Raw genomic sequence first — 23,672 nt, 5'->3', positions numbered from 1 at the left:
TCATGTATTGTAAAATTAAAAAAAACATTCCGGATCTTGCATATGTATTTGTAGCCACATTGTTACATTGAAATTCTATTTATTCTTGCTACAGTCTGAAATTGTCTGTTAAGTGAGAAAAATACACAGGCTTGTGTTTGGTGCTAAATTAAAATCTTTGATAACTAGACTGTGTGAATTATTTTATTGTCTGTATATGACTGGATTTTCTTTGAATGCTGTTGGTTTCCTGTAATAAAACTTCAGTAAAAATATCAGCTTGTGTTTTTGAATTTTTAATATTTCTGTAGATTTTCAATTTATGCTTCTTAAGCAGATGGAGAAGTGTACTGAATAACAACAAAAAATACAGTACATAGTCTTGAATGTAGAAGGTTGGATGAGATGGTGGTGGAAAGGAAATGAAGTGAATGCCCTTTATGCATAAAATCCTTTTGGGAAAAGAGAACATTTTTACTAGTGTATACTAAGGTACACTGCTTATGTAAATAGTCACTGTTTTCTGGTCCTGTCAATTTTAAATAAGCCATTCATTGTTATAGCTTAGTTACTTCATGTTTTAAAAGAACAGTTGAGTTAAACGTTGATACTTTTGATCAGAAAACTAAAGATAAATTGAGTTGTAAATTTATATTGGTAGCCATTACCTATGGGAAGTAAGCTGCACAGATTATATGAGAACACACGTACAGTGCTAACTTATTAAAGTGTTCCCATTACAAAGCTGCTTCTGTACATGGGTATTGTACTTCAATTAATAACTTTAGCCCTCATAAATTCTCATTAATAAAGCCTTCCTGTGCTATATTGTACAAATGCTTTGATAGCCCACAGCGACCAGGACTCGTTTGTTTTCTATTTAAGAATTAAGTAAAATGTGGTATTTACAGAGGGTAATTACCATTAAAATATAGATATGCAATCAGCATGACGTAGCATGTTTCACTATTCTCAGAATAAACAATTTTAGTGGGTCATGTCTCAGAAAAGGCTCTTAACTTTGAGCCAGTTTACATCTAAACTTCTGTTCAGCTACAGCTATTTTCTTCTCTGCAAAGCTGACTCTTGCATTTTCTGCAATAAGGCTGATACTGACGTTAATAAAAATACTGATATAGAGAAGTCATGTTTTAATGGCTGAAGAGAGCATTATGTATCATAATAGAATTCTTTTAAAAACTAAATACAGTGTGATGAATTTATTTCATCACTTGTAGAAATAGTATATCTCACTTTGTCATAAACAGCAGCTATAAGGGAAAGAAGACAATCTTGGTTAAAAAAAGTAGTCTCTATTTTTAACTCTTAGTTGGCCAAGGTGAACTCAACCGTGATATCCAGAAATGCAATTTCTGTTGAGTATGTATTAGAAAAGGTGAAGGTATCATAATACACCTATTTCCTTAAGTATACATTTTCCCAGAGCTATTGCCAAAAATTTTTTTAAATGTAGTGTTTGAACCATCACTCACTATGGTACTGTCACTATTATTTATATTGTGCTATCAGTAGGTATTGCACTTTACAAATACAAAGACAGAATCCCTATCCCAAAAAACTTAACTTGAAATATGTCCTAATATGTTAGAAGAATAAGCTGTGCATTGCAAAAATTTGTAAACGTTATGAAATTCAGACTATTAACAAACTAGAATGTGATAGTTCATCCCACCCCTGTATAGTTACAGTGGTAAGTTACTGGATGCTAACTTAAATTATTAGATATTTTGCTTAGAGAAATACAGATATTTAGAAGTAGAGCTGGGAAAGTATATAATTAAAAATAAGCAACCAGAGTATTTAAATTTGCCTGTGCGGTACTAGATGCTAATCTTTCAGTTTAAAAATGTAACTGTATCAACTGTATATATGTGTGCACGTGTGCATGGACGTTTGCGTATTCACTGGTGATATATTAACATTTTTCAAAAGAAATATTACCCTTTCTAGTACCACACAGACAAATTAAAATACTGTTTCTTTTAACTGTGTTTTCTGATCCTTATTTAAATGATATATAGATACTTTGAAAAAAAATTTAGCATTCAGAAGTAAATGGATACGTGTATGTACATGGATATAAATACAGATATATCTGTATATTGTTTCTCATTAAAAGCCTCTTTATCTTTTGTTAAATTGTTGTGATCATGTTAATTGAGTTCATTGGGCAAAAAATTAATTCACCTGCTATAATAACTGGAGGTAATAAATGTAAAACACAACATTTTGGTGTGCGCATAAGTATATATGCTCATGCAGATTGTTAATGTTGCCATTGGTTTTTTTCATTGTGATCTGGGTTAGGTTTTTTGTTCTGAACAATAAAATATTATGAAACTGGCAGCCTCTGTCTTTCTCTTTTATTAAATCACTAAGTAGATTTAGATGCAAGATATCTGACCAAAAGTTAAACAATGGTTTGACACACTTATGGTTCACATAAATTCAGGGGGGATAAATATACCGTATATAAGCTTTAACTTGAGTTTTTTTAACTTTTTTTGTTAAGAAAATTAATATTAAATTATAATTTATTCTCAGAAATTAACAATTCCAATGATATATAGTATGTGAATAAAATACTATCACTGTCTATCAGAGAAATACTGTAACAAACCCTGTTGAATTGACTACCTGCCAAAAGTTCTTTGCCACAGGGTTTTTAGCTATAACATGTTAAAAGTTAAAACTTATTGTTAATTCCGGGACTGCCTGACTTTAATGAATGTAACATTTCTTGAAAACCAGACAGCAGAGGAAATAATGGTTTTAACCTTGACTGTTATAATAAAGGTTGTTTTATTAAAAGAGATGAGAAAATACTCCTGAAATAAACTGCTGAGAATACAGTAAATGTCTGAATTTCTAAAGTACTTATATAAAGAAAAGAGAACAATGTACTTAGATTTGCTGTTTTACAGTAATAAAATTAAAAATATATTTTAGAAAATTAGAATATTTTAAAGAAATATTGAATAAGTCACTCAGCAATTTAATTGGACCAATTTAAAATGATTTTAGCAGTCAGTGAATCAATATTAAATCTTTTTTCCCTGCCTGGAAACAAGTTTATACATTAAATAGGAAACTTATAGCTATATGAGGAAGGCTAGATCAGTATACTGCATGCTAACAAGCAGAATAAAAAAATACAGGAAACAGATGCATGAATAATGGACTTTTTTATTGGAAGTGTTGAACTGTTTTATGATACAGTAACTCAAGTTTAAAGTGATATTTTGTCTCTGTGCTCATCTTTAAAATATTCTTTTTAGGGTGTGTTTTTCAACATAATAAGTGTTAAGTCTTCTATTTATTTGTAGAGGAGAGCCTGTTTATGAAAGGAAACATGCTCTTTGTTTTTAAGTTAATAAAGTTTAAATCTAACACCTGAGAGCAAAAGACACCCCCCTCCCCCAATTCTGTTTCCCATAAGCCTGCAGAGAGGAGTTTGAAAGAGAGAGATAAACACTGATGTTATTGTAAATAATATAAGCAAAATGCAATTCGTTTGTTGATAACAGTAGTTTCTTGTTGGGGCTCTATGGTGGAGAGGGTTGATGTCTGGTGTACTTTGTGGATGTCTGCTGCACATGCACAAAAACTTGTGGTCAACTCTTAAGCCTGGCAAAATTTACAAGGAAAACCCCTTTGAAGATAGTGTAAGGTTTCTTAATTTATTTTTTTTAGGTTGAAATACATTTATCAACATAATATGAATCTGCTTGATGTTTATTCCTTGAGTAATCTAAATTTAATCTTTTTTTTTTTTAATTACAATTGAATACTGCAGTTAAACTATGGGCAAATTTGATTCAGATTTTTGCTGTTTATCTTGAGGCCCCCCCCCTTAATTAAAATATTTTGTGCTCCAGGGAATACTAAATGTGGCAGTTTATTGTAACACTTATTAACTGACAACTCCATCATCTACAACACAGTGTTAAATTTTATTAGGTACATAGAGTAAAACATACATATGGCCTGACTTGCAGAGGTACTGAGCACCCCCAATGCCTGGTTACTTTCATGGTAGCTAAAGCTGAGAACTGGGGGTGCTCTGTACTGCTGTAATCCAACCAGTATGGCCTACTTCTACCCTTCCTTGTATTCTTTAACTTCCACTGAAGTCTGTTGGACATGGGGGTATTACATAATGTATGACAGGTCATTAAGCACATTTATAATGTAGCTTTTACGTTAAGGTAGGAACCAGCTGCAGTGTATAGTTTCAGCCCTCTTTGCAAGAATATTTTGCATATTGATTTTGTTTCCATGTATACCTGAAAGCATAAATGATGTTTGTCTCCATTACTGGTTTAGACTGTTTTGAACATATAATAGCCATAAAAAGTACTAAACTGGATGATGTTCTAAAAGCTAATCAGATAGAAAAATAAATAAAAAATAAGGAATGGTATTTTTATACTCTTAAATACATTTTAAGGTTAAGATTAGTCAGACCACCACCAAGAAGTTACACAGTTTGGGAAGACTTGCAGTATTATTGTTATACTGTTAATGTGGGGGTGGTAAAGTCTTTAAATATTTCTGGTAGAGTAGTTAATACAGCATGGAAGTTTGATATTTGTACAGTTTGTAAAAGAATTTGAGGTGTTACCCTATTTTGACTTGAGTTTTCAAGTATGCACTGGTGCATCATTAATCATAGGAAATGCAAAAATAAATAATATAGTCCCTTTGGATTTTTCATGTGAATACTTACCTTTTCCTTTTTTTGTATATACAGTTGAGGTATTTAGGTAACCCCTAACCTTCTGCTTCAACAAGGAGGTACAGTATAAAAATATTACCACAGTCTTCATATGAGCAGTTCTCTCTAAGAAAACCTCTAGATGAATATTTATTGAAAAAAGCGAAGTTGCAATACAGAATGACTTAGCTCGGCCTCAGTACTATATTTTAGACCACCAGTGTATAAAATTAAAAGCACATGGATTTTGAATCACTAGAAAAGGTTTGTAATTGATTAGCGCTCTGTGAAAGTATTGAAGTAGAGTAAGGTTTGATTTGTGAATGGTTCTATTCAATAAAGATTAATCCTGTATGCTTGATAAAATCTTAGTGCCTCTAATGAGTTAGGGTGTTTTTTTTCCTCCTAGTTTATTTAACCATCAGATAATTCAGTGTTCTGTTAACAAACTGGAACACTTCTATCTTAGTGAATTTTACATCAGCAATGCTGATTGAACAGTCCAAACGATCAGTGGTTAGTTCAAAGGAGGTGATTAAACGAATAAATATATTTTGTTCCTTGCAAACCATTAAAAAATATAGTGTAGTCATGTATATTTCATGTATTTCATAACCTTACGAGCTGTAGTGGCAGGAATCCATTCTTCTTAATGTGAATGAGAATAGTCATCTCTTCATGGTGTTTCATATTTTATATTATGAGCACTTTGTTTTATATTTTAATACAAAGAAAAGTGGCGATTAAAATTGTTTGAGTTAATATTTTTATGATTATGAAATCTAGAGGTGGAATTTATAGATGCTTTCGTCTTTTAGTCCACAGAAATATACAGCTTTCTGATTTCTGAATTTCGATATTTTGGATCCTCTTCTAAATTGGCTACTTTGATATAAATGCAAAATTAAATTTGTTCCAAAGTGTTAGAGCAGCTCATAATCAGTTCTTGAAAGTATTTTTTTTGAATATTATACGTCATTGAGTAGCATCTTGATATAAGTGATACAATTTTTTGTTACAAACTTGATAAATTTCATATTCACTTACTACATCCATCTACCATAGTCAATTACAAAAAGTTAGATTAACGTATTGGCCAATTTTTTCTCTGATTTACACTCTAGACAACTTCATTGAAACCCAAAGGGATGCACAGAACATATATCAGTGCAGAATGTGGTTCCTGTTATTTATAACTGATATGGTATGTATTTGAGAAGTACTACATGATCTGGAAGATTGTGCGTAAATCATGTCTACTGGATGTTTTTCAACAATTTGATGTTTGTTGGTTGGTTGTTCTGAGCAATTTATTGTTGCTGTAGTTTAAGCATAGGTACAAAAATATAACTGTCCTGGCAAACTCAAAATTAATAGGTTTAAATGTAAAAGATTCAGAGTACAAGTATACGCAGGCAGAACACAGTCCAAACTTGGATTTAGCTCTCAGTGTACCTGTGCTGTAGAAAAGTAGTATGAGGCTAGAACACAGTTTCTGGATAATTCAGAATTTATTAGATTAAGTAGGAACATAAGCCTTTTGAAGTTACAGAAGATCCCCTGCATCAGGTGAAATAAAAATTTGCAGAGATACTGCTAAACTTTATTGATAAACAGATCAGAAGTGTGATGCACTCCATTTTCCTGACCCTACCATCAGTCATCATTAGTTTCACAAGTCAGTTAAGAAAAACCTCATCAAATTTAACAGGCCCAATAGGAATAAACTGTAGAACAGAATGGGAGGAGACTAAATGCAGGACCTGACTCTAATGAAAATGATAGTTGGACTATGCATTCTGATACACAGCCGTACCATTTTGTTAGTTTGGAAACAATGGATGAGTAACTTGGATCTTGTAGCTTTTATTCTTATTTTCTAAGGTTAAATATAAAGTTAGAGACATTCTACTTTTACTTTAGAAATTCATTGTAGTTTGTCTCAAAGGACACGTACTTTTCCAACCTTACATACACATACAGAATTTGGAAGCATGTTGTAACATTATTCAGTAACTTAAAGAATGACCAACAGTAGATGAATTAAGCAGTCACCACTGCATGTTACGATAATTTTAGCCAACAAAATTTCTCCTAATCTCTTTTGGAAGTAAAAGCAAAAGAAAGTCCCTATACATGTAAACTGTATTTCCTGTTGTAAACACTGGGATAATGTGGTCTGGCTGTGCTTCTCTAAGACAGCAGTTTTAGTAGAAATGCTGCCTATTTTTTGTGTCCATGTTTTACCTCAGTACTATGTGAAGTATACGTCAGGGTGACCAAGTTCAGACAGCTAGTACAAGGAGAAGTAGCACGATGTAGTAGTATCCATGCCTTTGTATACCATAAATGAAAAAAACAGTCTCTCTATTCTTTAAGTATGAACTTTCTTCATGTCTGTGCTCACAGACTTACAGTACATTCATGTGCTTAACTACTAGCCAGTTGAAACGTGTGAAGTAGGAGGGGTAAAGGGAACTCCAACCATTAGCTAGTTACACCTAGATTAAGCTTATATTGTATGTGCTGAAAGCATTTCTAGCATCTTTTTTGTTCTTTAAAGTGGGGGCGTGGGGGGAGGGGAGGTAAAGGGTTATCTACAGCCCCAAAATAGTTTCAGCATGATGGACAGCATTAAGAAAATCTTGTAAGTTTTCATATGCTTTTCTTGTGGTGTTCTTTCCGATATTTCAGATAGTTTTATTGACCTGTCTCAATAAATGTTTCAGTGAAAAAAATATCTGACCACTGATCAAATATTAACACCGTTTGGCATTTTACTGTCATTCTTTCAACTAAAGCTCAGCTGCATTCTAAATTTTACAGAAATCAGAAAAAGTTATTCAGACTCATTCAGTTTTATTTAATGGTAATTAATAAAAGATTAAAATGTATTTATTGATTTCAAAAGCAGGCAAGGCAGGAAGGTTTAAAATTAGAGATGTTGGCAGTATTGATTTACGGTGTATGTTTACTCTCTGTATGGACATGTATGTAAATATACATATGTATAATTAATTCTGTGATTTCATGAAGACATTTAAAAAACTATTTACAGTTCTGAATATCCAAGCCAATATTTGGCAACATTCTATTATACAGAGCTGCTATAAAAATGCTACTACATATCAAATTGAATTTCATCCACATTTTGCTTTATTTTCACAGATGAATAGTTTTTATGGAAAAATGATCTCGGCTAATTCATGACTCAAATGTAGTTAGAAAAACTGTTTTTAAAGAGCTGATGCATTGTAATGCATGCTTTGCTGTGAAAGTATGGAAACAAATGAACAGATGTTGGGGTTAGCTGTGGATTAGCACTGAATACTTTAGTGTATATTTACTAAATGCATTTTCTTAGTTTATAAAACATCTAAGACAGTGGTAGGGCAGTTATGTCGGAAAGGTTGCTAAGTCCTGCATTTTATTATTTTTCTTCAGATACAGAGAACTAGCAGTGTTAAGTCACTATTGCAAAGATGCCAGAGCTCTATAAAATGTCACATTTTCTTCCCAGGTTCTTCACCTGGCAGTCTTCTGTGATATTGTTGATTGTATTCATTTAATACTTTAATTTTAATACGCTTTTTAGCTTTTTCAGAGCAGTATCTTACTTTGCTAAATGTATGTAACTGGAAGCATTGACTCACCTAGGTGACAGCACACCTGCTGTCAAACACTGGATTGTAGTATAGCGACTTCACTTTGCCTAGTTTGTCAGTTAACAAATTAGTTCTTAAATCTGTATACGTTATTTATGGGAACCTCTTTTTTTCATGACTATACCCAAGTATTGAACTTCAAACACAAAAAATACTATTTAACAGGTTTTTGTTTTGATGACAATCAATGATCATTCATAGAATTAAACAAACGTAATACTTACCCCAAAAGAAGTTTTGCTGACATGGTGTCACTGAGCTGAACAGACTGTTTGATGCCATAGTCCTTCTCTGTTTTCACACGCAATTTGTATCTTCTGGTGCAAATACTGCTTGAAGCCTTAAACTGAAAATACAAACCATACCCAAACCTAGTTTTAGTATTACAGTGTGCCTGGAGTGCATAAACTCTGTATTTGTTTTTTTCTATCAAAAAATTGTGTATCACCGATAATGTGAAAAGCAAGGAAGCAAAACAAAAAGAGAATGAGCAAATATTTGAAGGACCTACTATTACTGCATAGACTGTGGTTAGAGAGCACTTACTGACTTTGTTGGTCTCAGTGGCTGGTAGTGACCTGCGGAGATTAACCATTTAAAAACCAGAGGCTTCTTGCTATCCTCCTGGAGAAAGTTTGCACCGCACTTGTGGTTCTGTGGTTGTTTGTGAGGCGAATGAAGCATTCACATAATCCAAAAAAGCAAAAGCTTTAAAACTCCTTTTTTTTGCAAGCACTGTTACTGGAGAGACAGAATCATGTGGTTTGTGACATCACAGTCCTCAAAGTAAAGTGGGACTGCCTACCACTGTGGCTTTTCTTTCTTTCTTTTTTTCTTTTTTTTTTTAAACTTTATTTTGACAAAAGGCCTGTGGCAAGGCCCTTCCTGGCATCCAGAAGGATATAGCTTTTTAATTTTTGTGACTCATGAGGATTTGGAGAGAGTACAAAATGCTGAAAGAGCCCAAACTCCTGTACAGTTAAAGCATATGGACAGCAGAACTTTATTTGTACTCTCAGTGCAGGCTCCCCCCCCTTTTTTCTTTTCACCCTCTTTCTTTCTTTCTCTTGTTCGTTATTGTGTCTGTGGAAAAGTAAGCAAAATTGGCGCAAGTGGCTGTGTGAAATTCTGAACAACAGTGATGATTTACAATAATTTACGTCTTTGGATTGTATCACAGTCTTGGGTCTGCTTCATATTTGCTGGGTGGCTGGATTCCTTCTGTTTTTCTTTTTCTTCTTGTCTTCCTATACTTGTGAATCTGTAACTCATTGTAAGAAACTTTACCTTTCCTAAGGTCTGGTAGCAGACTGCTTGTTGGGGCTGTGTTTTGTACTGTAATTGGCTGTCATAGAAGCGTTAGTCTGGGGATTCCTTTACAAATCTTAAATCATGTCTGTCTTGCTAATGTACCTTCAAGATTAGCTGCCAGTTTATATAATGAAAATTAAATGCAATTATATTTCAGTCTTGGCTTTTTTGCCGAATCTGTCGTTTGTATATTGTAACTACATTGAGTAATGTATTATGAATTATGCTTTTTGAATAAAAATACTTCAACAATTTACTATAGAAGTTACCGAACAGTATAAATTGTACTGGTTGTGGAATTTTGATTGCTAACATTAATTGCTTATTGTAATTCTAGTGTTTCAGAGAAACGCTATTGTCTTGTACCTCTTGAGGGATACTGTTAACAGTTTTATTCAGCGGTTAATGTTAGTGCTTACTTTGAAAATGAAATATAATTTTGATGCGTATGTAAGGCTTAAACGTTTAACATGTGCATATATAATCTCTTTTTATATACTTAACAGACAATAACTTTAACTTTGTGTAATAAAAGCTTTTACTATATCAGGGCACTGTGTGCTAACAAAAGCAGTATTTTTTGTTTATAATAGAGGCTTTGAAATAAATTGCAAAATGCTGTGTGCAGTAGAGAATAATGTGTTCAGTAGTCTTGATTTGCTCACTCAGATTCAGAAGAAAATTGGAAACATCTTTAAGAAACTATCTTATTTTTGCCCCCTCTGGGCATGTTTTTGTGTAGAACTCATTTTCTTGTTAGCATGATTGTATAATATAAGCACTGTATTTTATAATTCCATTTTTTTTGGTTGGGGGAGACAGAAGAATGGCAGAAAAGAAATACAGACCTAAAATTTCTAAGCATTTTTCATCATTTATTTGTCAAACTCTTCATAAGCATGTTTCTGGCAGTTGGCTGCCCTCATTCCTTTTCCCCTTTATCTCCTCCCCTGCTTCTGCAATAAGCAATTGACTAGAAGTGGTGTGAAACTAATTGGTTGAAGGGTGGGTGGAGATCAGGTTCTCCCTATTTTGTGTGGTTCGATGGAGTGGGGAGAGAGGTGATAGCAAAAGAGTATTCCAGTAAAACTTTTCTTTGGCACATACTTATCAGAGAAACATAAAACCAGTCCTGTTTCTGAACATCTCAGCATAATGTGTATTGGAATGTAAACTATATTGTCTTCAATTCAACACTTTCCCTATTCTATAGAGGTTCCCAAATTTTTAGGACTGTTCCTTAAAATGAGAAAATCAGTGAATAAACTGATGTATGTAGAACTTTTTAAAAAATACAACCAAAACCATCCCAGCCAAACAAAAAACCCACCTGTTCCTTTTAAGGTAGGTTTCTTGTATTCCTAAATATATATTTTCATTATATGATAGTGCCATCAGTGAGAATGCAGTTAAAGGTATAAAAATGATGAAATAGAGCACTAATTCTGTTATATAAATAAAGCACACGTGAATTAGAAGTCTAATCAATTTTTAGTGTGATAAAAGCATTTGGAGATTTTGCCCCTATAATTTGTGGAATTTCAAATTGTAAGTACAAACATCTCTGCAAATACGTTTACACCACTGAAAAGTTTCAGATATTGTATTATGGTAAGTATATTCAGTTCTTATGGATAACTTTACTGTTGGAGGCAAAATGTTATTGTCCCATATTTAAGCCCAGTCTTTATAATTCTAAAAGATAGAAGCTCCAACATTCATTACTATTCATTTCTTTAATAACTGAAAATTATACTCACCACAGAGAACTAGATCTCTGAACTCGGTACATTGAAATAAAACTGATCCAAGATGAATTTTCTTAATTGCCTTGACTTGCATTGCTTCAATATATTTCACCAACTTTCCCTTTCAGTGAGTACGTAAATGAGATGGTCTTTTGAGGAGCGATAGGCTACTTTATTAATCTCTGATATCAAGATTAAGATTACTACAATAAATTCTCCATTTGGCAGGGTGAAGATTGTCGAACTTAGAAACACATTGATACCAAAGTGGAATTGAAGTGTAGTTTTAGACATTTTCTATATTCATGTAGAATTTAAATTTGTTTTCTCTCTGTTAGAAATGTTTCCTTGTTATTTTAGTAATCTTTTTAATTGAGAGAGTTTCTGAAGAAAAAAAATGTACAGAGATAATACCTACCAACTTGTTTCTTTGAAAATAGCTTAGACTTTTAATGTGATGAAGAAAATATATTAATTCTGAAACGTCACTGTGTAAACATGTCTCTTGATTGCAGACTTATACTTCTGACTTTTGTTTAAAAGACAGAACTATAGAAAGCAAAGTTAACTTAAAAATTCTATAGGGGTTACTTCAAGCTACTGATATAATTACACTTAAGTATCAGGCTAAAGAATTTGCTCTGTAAATTATGGACTTTGATGAAAAATTAAGTGTCATTTTGAAATTAAAATCAATGTCAACACAAAACTTATGCCACCATATCCTTTATCTTTTAGGAAATTTGTTTTGAAAACCTGTAAACCTTGCTTTATATTTTCAAACATTTTGCTTTTTGTCACTCATACTTTATGCAGCATATAAACTATAGGATACACTGTAGAGAGTATATTTGTACTTCTGAAGTTTGTTTTTATGTTATGGCCAACTTGCTATGAGAGAAGAATCTCTAACCTATCTTTTTTTTAAAGGAATAGCTTATTCCTTATCTTTTGTGTCTCCCAGAAGTATAAAACAGACTTCTATCATGTGGCATATCCTTATGCTACTTCTTCAGATGCGTCAGACCCACACGTATTGCTGCTTTAGGTCTGTCTCAAACAGTGCTGCATTTTCCTGTTGCTGACGGCATAAGCCACTCTGCTTGCGATTTGCATTTCACAAATCCATAGAGAAGTCGTTCTCATTTTGATTATAGCTTTCTCTGTGGTGCTGCATTTTACTTTATTTAGTGTTTTATTCCTGTGTAGATGTGTAATTACAGTATTTACACATTTTGTAAAAATGTCATTGTATAGACTAGTGTATACTTGGATTTTAAACTTCCAACATTGTTCCAGTTGCCTGAAGTAGATTCAGGATAACGTTATGTTAACCTATTATAACAGACCTTGCCTTCTATTTAGCAGAAGAATGGTATTAAATAAAAATACTTCTTTATGCCAACTTATATTTCTTTTCATAGACATTGTTGGGGTATTGAACAAATAAATGCTTAATTTTTTATGATTTCTTTCCTGTATATACATTGTCCACCTCCCCATTTTCTCCTGAGTATTATTTTAACTATAAATGGTATCAAGCTGATTGTCTGTGGTTCTGTGTGAAAAATAGTGTCTTTTCTTCTGTTGTAAGCAAATACTGATTGTCTGATTTCTTCTCTTTGGAGTCTTACACTAAAGGTCAGTTTAAACCTAAAACAGAAATCCTTGCTATAGATTGAGATGAGAGTAATTCTCTGTTGATCAATAATTAATTTACTAGTAATTAACATAATTGTTTCATATTGCCTTGGATTATTAACCCTCATTTGTCATTATGCAGAAAAAAGTCACATAATGCCCATTTCAGCAACAATAATGGAAAAACTCTGCCCGCTCTCCAGGCCTTGAACAAGCTTCTGCATCTTAGAAGCCAAATATATCTTATTGACTGCTGCTTTTGTACATTATTGCTCAATTATTTTTCTGATTATCATTGGCGTTCTTCTGGTCTCCATACATTTATTTCTTAGTCTGTACAGCAAGTAAGAATGCCATTCTAGTTATATGTAGTCCAGTAAGCAGCCAATAGTTGCTGTTTAAAAACATAATTGTTTTGTATTTTCTCCAGTCTGTTTAAAAAAAAAAAAAAAAAGTCAGCTTGCAGAAAATATGGGAAACTTGTCTCATATAACAGCTGAGGATGTGGCTAGGTTAAGGCAGGAAACTGCTACCCACAATGCAATGTTACATACACTACCACTTAATAAAATTTATTTCAAACATGCTACTGACAAAACCAAAGAAAAATAATATCCTAACTATGCTAGTTAGTCCACTAAATATATCTAGGGAAAAGTGAAAGTAATCTATCTAAAGCCTTTTTTGCTTATATGATACAGTACTACCACTAATCAAACCATTGGAGGTCTCAGTAGTTAAAGCAGTGACTATTTTTAGAAAATATTCACCTCTATGGAAATTAATGCTTGCATGCTGCTAATTGGTGTTGAAGTTGCTATTTTTATATCCATAATTTTGATAAGTTCTTTTTCTAGCTTTTGGGGCTATTCGTTCTATGTTCTCATATGGTATGAGATTAGCAACTTCTTTATATATTTTTTTTCTTGTTGGTCTTACTTGTACCTTGAGTTTACCTACCTTTTACCATACCCAAGCAACCCACAGCTTCTCCCTCCCAAAAGAAGAGATGAGGCTAAATACTTAACCTATTTGTGGTTTGACAGGAAGAGGTTGTTTAAGAACAAGAAAACATTTATTTATTTATTTATTTTACATGTCTGAAGACAGACTAACTTAATGAGGTTTTATTTGACTGCAGACAATTTTGGTAAGATCTAATAGACATTTAGTATGCTTTGGCTAGTTTATGAGGTAAATACAATATTGTATACTTACTGTGTAAATGTAATATTTCTAATAATTATTTATTAAAACAGTTTTTTTAAATGGATAGTAATACCTGTTAGAACATTTATGCTGAAATGACATGAATGTCCAGAGAGTTTTATTTTCGAAGCGACAGAGTCCTTGTTTCTCATTGTTTTTAAATACGTGTGTACTAAGGGTGATCCTCTTATGGAAGACTTTTTTTTATAAAGTATTTTCCCCTATAGTTAAACACTTATCAAGAACAGCTGCTGTAGTGCTATGGATCCTATCCATGGACTCATGGTGGTCTGCTGAACAACGTTCTTCAACTTTGACAGGTGAGACAGAGACTCTCCAGTGCCACTGCTTTTGGATGAATCTAGCTGTGGTTGCAGAAAGTGCATCTTGCCAAAATATATGGGTAAGACCACACACAGCCTTTAAAATAGTTATTGTAAGCTTATTTTTAGGCAATATATGTCCTGACAGTTCCTTTATTTGCATGCCAGTTTCATTGCTGCTTATAGATTTTTTCATTTATTTTAGTAATGGCAATAGTAGATTTAAATCTGTATTTGTAAAGCTTTTGCACAACATTTACACTAGAAAATGACAGGCTTTCTCCTTTCAAACCTCAATCAAGATTAGAAGACAAGTTTTTTAAAAACATTATAGCGGAGCATTCATACTGCTTAGAGTTGGTGTCCCTGTTTTCATGTTAAGCCACTGTTTTCTGGGGCATAGCTCAATGAGAAAATGTTGCTTCTGGATTTAAAATTATACCAGTTTCAGTTGCTTCTGTGCTTGTATAAATCTGAAAGGATGAATATTTGAGACATGAAATTTGTTCAGTGAGCCTAATGAAAGTTAAATGCTTTTTTTAAATGGCTAGGATACTAAACATTGAAGTTAAAATTGCCACTTGATTTATACAGTAACTACTCTACAGTATTTTTCATATATAAAGTATTAAATATTCTAAATATCTACCTAGACAATTGGCTAGATAATACATATTTAAAATTGACAGTCTACAAGGGTTGCACCCTGTAGGATTTTTCAGTAAACAGTATTTATATGGTATCTTTCAGAACAGATGTTTTTAAAATACCCCAGAGAAATTTAAATATATAACTGAGATGGAATAACAAACTATTCAGAGTGCAGGGGTGCTTTATAGTTGTGGATATGTACTTGTACAGTTTATTCTAGTTCTGCAGTTCCCAGAGTAACAGGCATAATCCATGTGTAGCTAGTTCTCAGCCACATGTTGTTTATTTTTTATTAGTTAATTTTGCATATCACTATTGTTCCAGGTGATTTTACAAACAAATAAGACAGCAAATCAGTGCCCAGAGGAGCTTACAATTAAAACCTACCACCATGAAACAAAAGACTAAAACAAAAATGGAAATGAGGGCAGGATAGTATGCAATAAAAAGCAAGTGATTCGAGCAATTAGGGATAGTCACTGCGTACTTTATGGTTCCACTTGCTGGAGATTATAAAAATCTAATATAAAAAAAGAAGTGTGTGTGCGCGAGCGTTAGCTTTCTTTAGGGCATGGGGAAAAAATGTAGTTTGTAGGCCTTCATTGTAAATGAATCCTCGTATTCTGATTGGTTGTTGGTCATCCAATCAGAGTGCCAGGCAGTCAATAATCTGTGTGTGAGACACTCTAAAATTCTAGGATTATCACTTTAAAGCCCAGAATATACGAGTCACTGTGAAGCAGTGAAAACAGCTACAAGCGTAGCTGAGAGCTCTTTTTATTCAGACTATCAGTAGGTTCAGTTGTCACTGAGACTCCTGGTCTGTAACCATCTAAATTTTAAGTTCTCAGCCATTTTAACTTTACAGATTACACCCATATGACAGGAAAGCATGTATCTATGTCTAACCAAGAGTCCTCCTAGAACGTTGTGATAGTAGAGGTAACTCAGCTGGTCACCACACAAACTGACATACAATTGTATTAGGGGAGACTGCACAGATGGTGGATTACTTGGCCCAACAGTCAATGTTTTCAGCTACTGGGTTCTCAATATTTCTGTGAATATACATAACTCTGCACTCTGGTTCCTTGTAATACATTGGCGCTATTCAGATTTTTCAAACTGCTTGATAGCGCCAAAGATGTTGCATCAGATTTTCAGATCCTTCATTGGATGCAGAAAACTAAAATTTTTATCAGAGAAGGAAAAACTATGAAAAAGCAGTGAAAATGAAACTGTCAAACTAAAAGGGAAAACATGTTTTTAAAAATAATGAAATTATTGCCTTTCTTTCAGTCCTTCCTCCCATTTCTCTCTCTGGATTCCTCCCAATAGATCAGCAAGGTTTTTGTTCCCAGAATTTACTTCTATTGCACAATTCCATATCTGGTGAAAACCCTAGCCTCTCCCCCCTAGTTCAAAACATTTATTGCAGGTATGTGGAGAATAGCATTGTAGGCTTCTAAGGAGGGAAATGTGCCCTGGAAAAGAGATGATACTGGGAATAGAAGGAGTAAAATTGAAGAGAGAAGGAAGGGGAGGCAGCAAGAAAGGATTTTTTAAATTCTTTAATGAGTTTGTTTTTCAGCAATATGGCAGGTTTTTTGGGGGGGAGGGGTTGGGGGTGCCTAAGACAGTAGGAGAAACCAAGGAACCAAAATTGAGCAAAGAAATGAACTGCCACAGACCCCTTACAAGTTGACACAATAGGTAGGATTCTTGTAAAAGCCAAGAAAGTAGATGGAAGATTGTGGCAAATATGAAAGGTAGAACTGAGGACAAACATCAGTGGCGCTGTGAAGAACATGAGATACTTGCTTTTTTTTTTTTTTTTTTGAATGTGATATATGCCTCTGTCAGATTACCTGTGTGTGCGCTGTGCCTCTTTCTTTTAGGCTGTCTACACAGCTCCTCAAGTTGGACTATGAGAATGTGAATTGCAGAAAGCATTAGCATGCTGTGCGGTAACTTCTCTGTGTGCATGCTATGGATGTGAACTAAAAGGTACCTAGTTCGTGTTAACTTAGTCTTGTTTAAAGAGGACTAATGCAAACTGATTACTCTTTAGATTTTGCTGGAGCATCCACATTGGGGAATTATAGTGCGCTGCAGTTCAAATCCCGTAGTCCAAACTGTGGGACCATGTAGCTTAGCCCTCAGATTACTATTATGGGGTCAGTTACGTGGCTGTAAAGTGCTAACTCAGTCCTGGACGGTTTTATGCATCTGCAGCAAGGCAGACAATGGTTGCAGATAGCCCAATCATTATTAATTAATAAATGCTACAGATATCAATTCCTTTGAATATTTAAGTCCACAGTTTGAACAATAGGCTGGTTGGTAAATGGGAGTAAGGAGGTGGAATCGAAGCAGGGAATCAATAAAGAAAAAACTTGGAAACTGTTAACAACAATAGCTCTGAAGCTGAGTGGGAAGAGGCAGAATCTACAAAGAAAGAGACTGATTTGGTCCTCAGAAGAGCTGGGATCCCAGGGCAAAGTTGGGCCTATCTAAATCTCGATGGAAATTCTAAGCCTAGGTAAGACAATAAGACATGTAGACCTTTTGTTATTTTAACCTTGTATCTCTGATTACTATATTTCCGTGTATAAATAATATTTAGTTTTGAAGAAACTGGTCACTGTGTCTGCCTACTGTTCATAGCTTAAGAAGGGAAGCCTATAATAGGGAATGAACCCAATTGGACCTGCTGAGGAAACACTGGTAAACAGAAGGGCTGTAATCTGGAGACCCAGTTGGTAGGGAAGAATCACAGGATTCCACTCTGAGAGAAGTGAAAGTGCTAGGCCTGTCACTCGGAAGAGCTCTCATTGAAAGACTGAGTGAGGCATCAATGGTACAGCTTACCCTGGAACTGTGACAGGAACCTTCCACTCTAGATAGCAACAGCAAATATTTTTTATTTGTGGAGAGGGCTGGTAAAAGACACAAATAGACACAATATCCCAATGATCCAGAAGAAGGTAGTTAAATGGAACCAGCAGCAAAGAAGGAAAAGCACATAACTGTAATCAGTGAGACTTTAGTGAGGACCATGGGCTGATTGGCCTGATAAAACAGAATAGTTTTGGTGCCTTCTGGGTACCAAAGATGATGGTATGACAAGGGAACTAGGTATCCTAAAGAATTTTGGATATTTCCTACTGATTACAATTCATGTGAGATCAAACTACACCAATGAATTAGGATTTATCTTCACAAATGACAAGAAGAAGCTTGGAAGAGAACTTATGATTCAAGTCATCTCGCAAGAAAATCCCTCTGAAGCCAAATGCAAATGAAGAAATAGTAAGGGTCCTGGATACCAGAAATGCATAAACCTTGCTGGAAGGGTACAGGGCACTTTCGATGCTTTTTGTGATTGGTTAAGTAGGCACCAATCCTAAGGCAGAAAGTAGGTTGTATGGGGTAAAGACCTCTTGGTTCAAAACCAGCTGGAGAGCTTTAAATTAGGTATTAGCCAGGAGAGGCAATAATGGTGTCCCTAACCTCTGTTTCCCAGAAGTTCGGAATGAGTGACGTGATGAATCACTTGATTACTTGTTCTGTTCATCCCCTCTGGGGCACCTGGCACTGGCCACTGTCGGAAGACAGGATACTGGACTAAATGAGTCTTTGGTCTGACCCAGTAGGGCCATTCTTATCAAAGGCAAAGCTTTCACTTAACTCATGTGGTCTGCTCTACTTTGTATATTAGACGTCTGTGTAAAAGATGGAGCTGAAACATAAGATGAAGAATAGGAACAACATTAACTTTTATATAAATGCAAGGAATATGAGAAACAAGCAAGAATAACACAAATTATATGAAATGAAGGAAACTATCTTATGGGCATAGTGGAAAACTGAGTTGGGATACTTATCATAACTGGGATGTCGATATAGATGGATATAACATACAGAGATTAGAAATAAAAATGGATCATCAGTGGTTGTAAACCAAAGTTGGGTGTAGTGTCCAACCAGGTCATGAACAATCTAATTCAATGACTAGGAAGAATTATTTTCTGAGAATTATGAAACCCACTCTGACATGAAAACAGATCCACCAACTTGAAAGGAATAAGGAAAAGCCTGATTGATCAGACTATGTAAGAAAGAAAAAAAAGATCCCAACAATACCAGTTTCTAAACTCAAGCCATAGATGTAGTGTTTACCTATAGGAGTGTACTAAAAGGCACCTTGGTTGCCCGTCTCAGCAGTGTGGTCAAATATTGAACTGGCATGGAGAATAAACCACATTCTTGACCACTTCTAGGGTTCCTTTAGGTCATGGTTTGAAGCATTTTTTCCAGGAAAGTGACAGAGCTTCCCTGATGCTGTTGTACCTATTCTGTGCATTAGGAGAACTTTGGGTTCAAGTCCAGCACTTCAGCTAACAATAAATAAATTAGAGAACCAACAAAGAAATATTTTTTTCATATTTAACTTAAATGATCAAACTGTTCGTTTTTTTTATATAATCTAAACTAATATTTTTATGGAATAGTTCATTTTTTATGGTTTATCTTTTATTGTTTTATGACCAGAGTAGCTGAAATTAAATGTAGTTTTTCTTTATTAGTATTAAAAAAAAAAAAAAAAAGCCCAGAAAAAATATACATATTTTAATTTGAGGGAATGATGGATTTGATATTTAGATGTACATTAAACACATTTATGTTATAACAGATGACTTACACAGCCACTAGATGGGACTGGTTGTAACATTTATAGACTTTTCATGTTGTCATCTTCTTCATACATAGGAGGTTCTGATCATACACCAGGATCTGGTACCTACTATGACAACAACATGCCATGGGGTGCCACTTCAGAGGTACTCTTTGCGGGTGTAAAGATCTGTGCTAGTGGATTCTGTTGCAGGATCAGGGCCTTGAAGCTTTTACTCTGTGCAGTTTAGAACTCTTATTTTGTGTCTACCCCTGTGCTGAAGGAAGTGGGTTCTGCATGAGCACGAGTCCTGGAATAAATTGTAAGACTGGGACCTTGGGGAGTGACTATGCTCATTAAAACACCAGAAGCAAACAAAAACCTAATCCTGTCCTTCACATCCTATATCATTGCAGCTATTATAAGCAGATCTTTTCACTTCCAGAAAGAGTACTTTTTAATTGTCATAGGTCAAAGTATATTATGTGGTGTTAATACAGTAACAGGCTGTAGTCTTGTCATCGTCAAATTCCATTTTGCCATTTTTATCTTGAATTTTCTATGAAATTTATTTTTCTTATTGGCATATGCAAACTTTTACTTTTTAAGAAAAAACTAGATGTGATTTTCTTGCTTTGTGAGGTCCAGGTTTGCCTTGAAACAGCTCTGCAGCAGTTTGTTTATATTTTAGTTTCAGGAAAAATGATACCAGTCTTCTGAGAAATGGAATATTTGCAATAAGAAGTGGCATCTTTACAAGTTAAACAGAATAATCAAAGAGCTAAAAAATAACATTTGGTTGTCTTTCAGACAAACGTTAGTGAAATAGCTGCTGTTTTACCATTAAGAGTTGGTATAATTTATTTTTCTTTTTTAACTGGAGAACAAATCCAATTGGTTACTACATAAAATTGAATCCCTATGTTTTTTGGTGTGGACTGAAGGTTATTTGTTGACTTCTGTATGTGGGAGCTACAGTAATTTAAACTATTTTTCCTTCCAGGTAATTGGATCAGATTGGACATCCATATACATAACATTGTTATTCTCTTCACTATGCTTAGAATTATGCATCTTTTTTCTAGAAAAAATTCTGCTTTTGTACTTCATGAAATGCTTTTCTTTTCACAAAGGTGCACTAGTAACTTTCTCTAGATTAGATGAAAGGGAACTATGCAACCCAAAGTAGCAGAGTTACATGAGAGGCCTGTCTTACTTTCTGCTAAATACACGTGTTAATGAACTAACAGTCTGAACAGTTGGTAGACAGAAGATGAACTGTTACCACAAGCATCTTTCCATCTGTATTACGGACAAAAAACCTACAGTAAATGAATATTAAGGTTATGAAGTCAAGCATTCAGCAGTTAAGAAGTGCAATAATTAAGGTTGCCTATGCATCTTTAAATCAGCCCCCTTGTGTGTGTGCATTGTAATAGGCTTTTTAATTACATGATCATGTATTATTTTTTCCACAGGACCTCTGCCTCATTCAGTGCACAGAGTGGATGATGCTCAGTGTATGAACTACTGTTTAATACTTTGTTTTATCTTCATTTGTTCAGTGTGTGTCCATATGCCTTATTTACAGCGCACTAATCCAAACTTTGCTATGAAGACAGAATTTTTAATTTTCTCTTGGGATTTTCTGTAACATTCATTGTGATATAAGAGTGATTAAGAAACATTAGAACATTAGAACTTACCTGTGGGGTAAGCGGATGGTATTATCTCGGTTTTAAAGATTGGGTACTGAGGTACAGAGAGACTGAGGTCAAAAGTATTTACTAATTTTGGGTGCCCAATTTGAGATGCTTAGGACCTTATTTTTCAGAGTACTTAGCATTGTGCATCACTTTATATGTTCAAAGCTCATCTGTTCAGTTGCAGTTGTGAGTGTTCTGCACTTTGTCAAATCAGATCCCAGGATCCCGTGCCTCATTCACTATTCACCTTCCAACTTCCGAAATAAATGAGGCAGGGAACCTAAAAACAACAGCCTCCTTTACTACACAAGTCTGATTCAGTCCCGTATCAGGTCTATCTTGTGCTCTGAATGAGACTGGGATCTGTAGAAACCAGTGCCACAGGATAGCTATAAGGCTAAGATTTTACTAGGATTTAAAAAAAAGCGATAGACATTTATAGAAATAATGAGAAATTCCATAGTTATATTTGATGATAAAGGGTACATGGGATAACCCTGGTAATTATAGGGCTGATAGTCTGACATCGATCCTGGCAAGATAATGGAGTGGCCGATACCCTCCTTAATTCTTTGAATTCTGTATTATAATTAATGCTGATCAGCATGCACTTATGGAAAACATTCTATCAAACTAACTTGATATCCTTTTTTGAGATTACAAGTTTGCTTGACAAAGATAATATTGTTGATGTAATAGAATTCTGTGTGGTATTTGATTTAGCACTGAGTAACATTTTGATTAAAATACTAGAAAGAGACAGTTACCATGGTACACATTAAATGGATTAAAAGGTGGCTAACTGTAATAGTAAACAGGGAGTCATCATCAAATGGATGTGTTTGTAGTGGGGTCCTGCAAGTGATTAATTTGTGGTCCTGCGCCATTGAATAAAAATGTTAGTTACCTGGAAGGAAACATGAAGTTGTCACTGATAAAGTTTTCAGATAACGACTGCCCAAGTTTGTGTGTCAATAATGAACAGTACAGGTCACAGACAGAGAGTGATCTGGCTCGCTTGGTAAACTGGGCACTAGCAAACAGTGTGTGTTTTAATATGGCTAAATGTATACATCTTGGAAAAAAGAATGTAGGCTATATTTACAGGATAGGGGATTCCATCTTGAGAAGCAGTGTTCCATCTTGAGATATGGTGTCCAGTTCTGTTGTCCACAGTTTAAGAAAGATGTTGATAAATTGGAGAGGGTTAGAAAACCTACCTTTCAGTGATAGATTCAAGGAGCTCAATCTATGTAGTTTAACAAAGAGAAGTTTAAGGATGATTTGATTAGACAGTAAGTACCTACATGAGGAACAAATATTTAACAATTAACTCTTCAGTATGCAAAGGTATAGCATGATCCATTGGGTGAAAGTTGAAGCAAGACAAATTCAGACTGGAAAAAAGTGTACATTTGTAACAGTTAGTATAATTAACCATTTAAATAATTTACAAAGTTTGTAATGGATTATCCATCACTGACAACTTTTATATCAAGTTTGGATGTTTTTCTAAAAAACATGGTCTAGTAATTATTTTGGGGAAATTCTCTGGCCTGTATTATACAGGTGAAAATAGATGATCACAGTGGATACGTTTGGCCTTGGAATCTATGAATATTTTTTTTTAGAAGGACATTCTTAACCTTCATGCGTAAAAAAGGTATAAACCACTCTCTATCTGATATGAGTAGGAAGAAACTTCTTTATTGGCAGTTTATTTCATAGTGGTCTTCCGAAGCATCTGGTGCTAGGCAGTTTGAGACTGGATAGTGGACTAAATGGACTACTGGTATGGCTATTCTGTGTTCTTACACAGAGCAAAACTTAGTTTGGTTTGAACAGGGCCGGCTTTAGGAAGTGCGGGGTCCAATTCGAACATTTTCGGCGGGGCCCTGGCAGGGATGACTTAAAAAAAAAAAAAGGTGGAAAAAAAAGCCTTTCATTTCTTTCATGTATTATTTACTTTCCATAACTATATGAATAATAAAATTATATATTATATACATTGCATCATATATGC

General features: G+C 34.3%; 1 protein-coding gene across 15 annotated transcripts in view; it reads left to right on the top strand.

Annotated features, from left to right (window-relative positions):
• The window catches only part of SUPT3H (SPT3 homolog, SAGA and STAGA complex component), a 559,042-nt gene that overhangs the window by 59,435 nt on the left and 475,935 nt on the right, over nucleotides 1–23,672 (top strand). The window contains exon 2 of one of the 15 annotated variants that reach the window (XM_075063615.1): nucleotides 14,504–14,611. The exons of the other annotated variants lie outside the window; for them this stretch is intronic. The gene's annotated coding sequence lies outside the window, so the exon portion shown is untranslated. The remainder of the gene's footprint in view (nucleotides 1–14,503; nucleotides 14,612–23,672) is intronic. 15 annotated transcript variants of the gene reach the window in all.

The sequence above is a fragment of the Chelonoidis abingdonii genome, chromosome 3 (genome assembly GCF_003597395.2).
Source record: "Chelonoidis abingdonii isolate Lonesome George chromosome 3, CheloAbing_2.0, whole genome shotgun sequence".
NCBI classification, from domain to species: Eukaryota; Metazoa; Chordata; order Testudines; family Testudinidae; genus Chelonoidis; species Chelonoidis abingdonii.
Note: the sequence above shows the minus strand (reverse complement) of the source record. Positions and strands in the feature narration are given on the sequence as shown.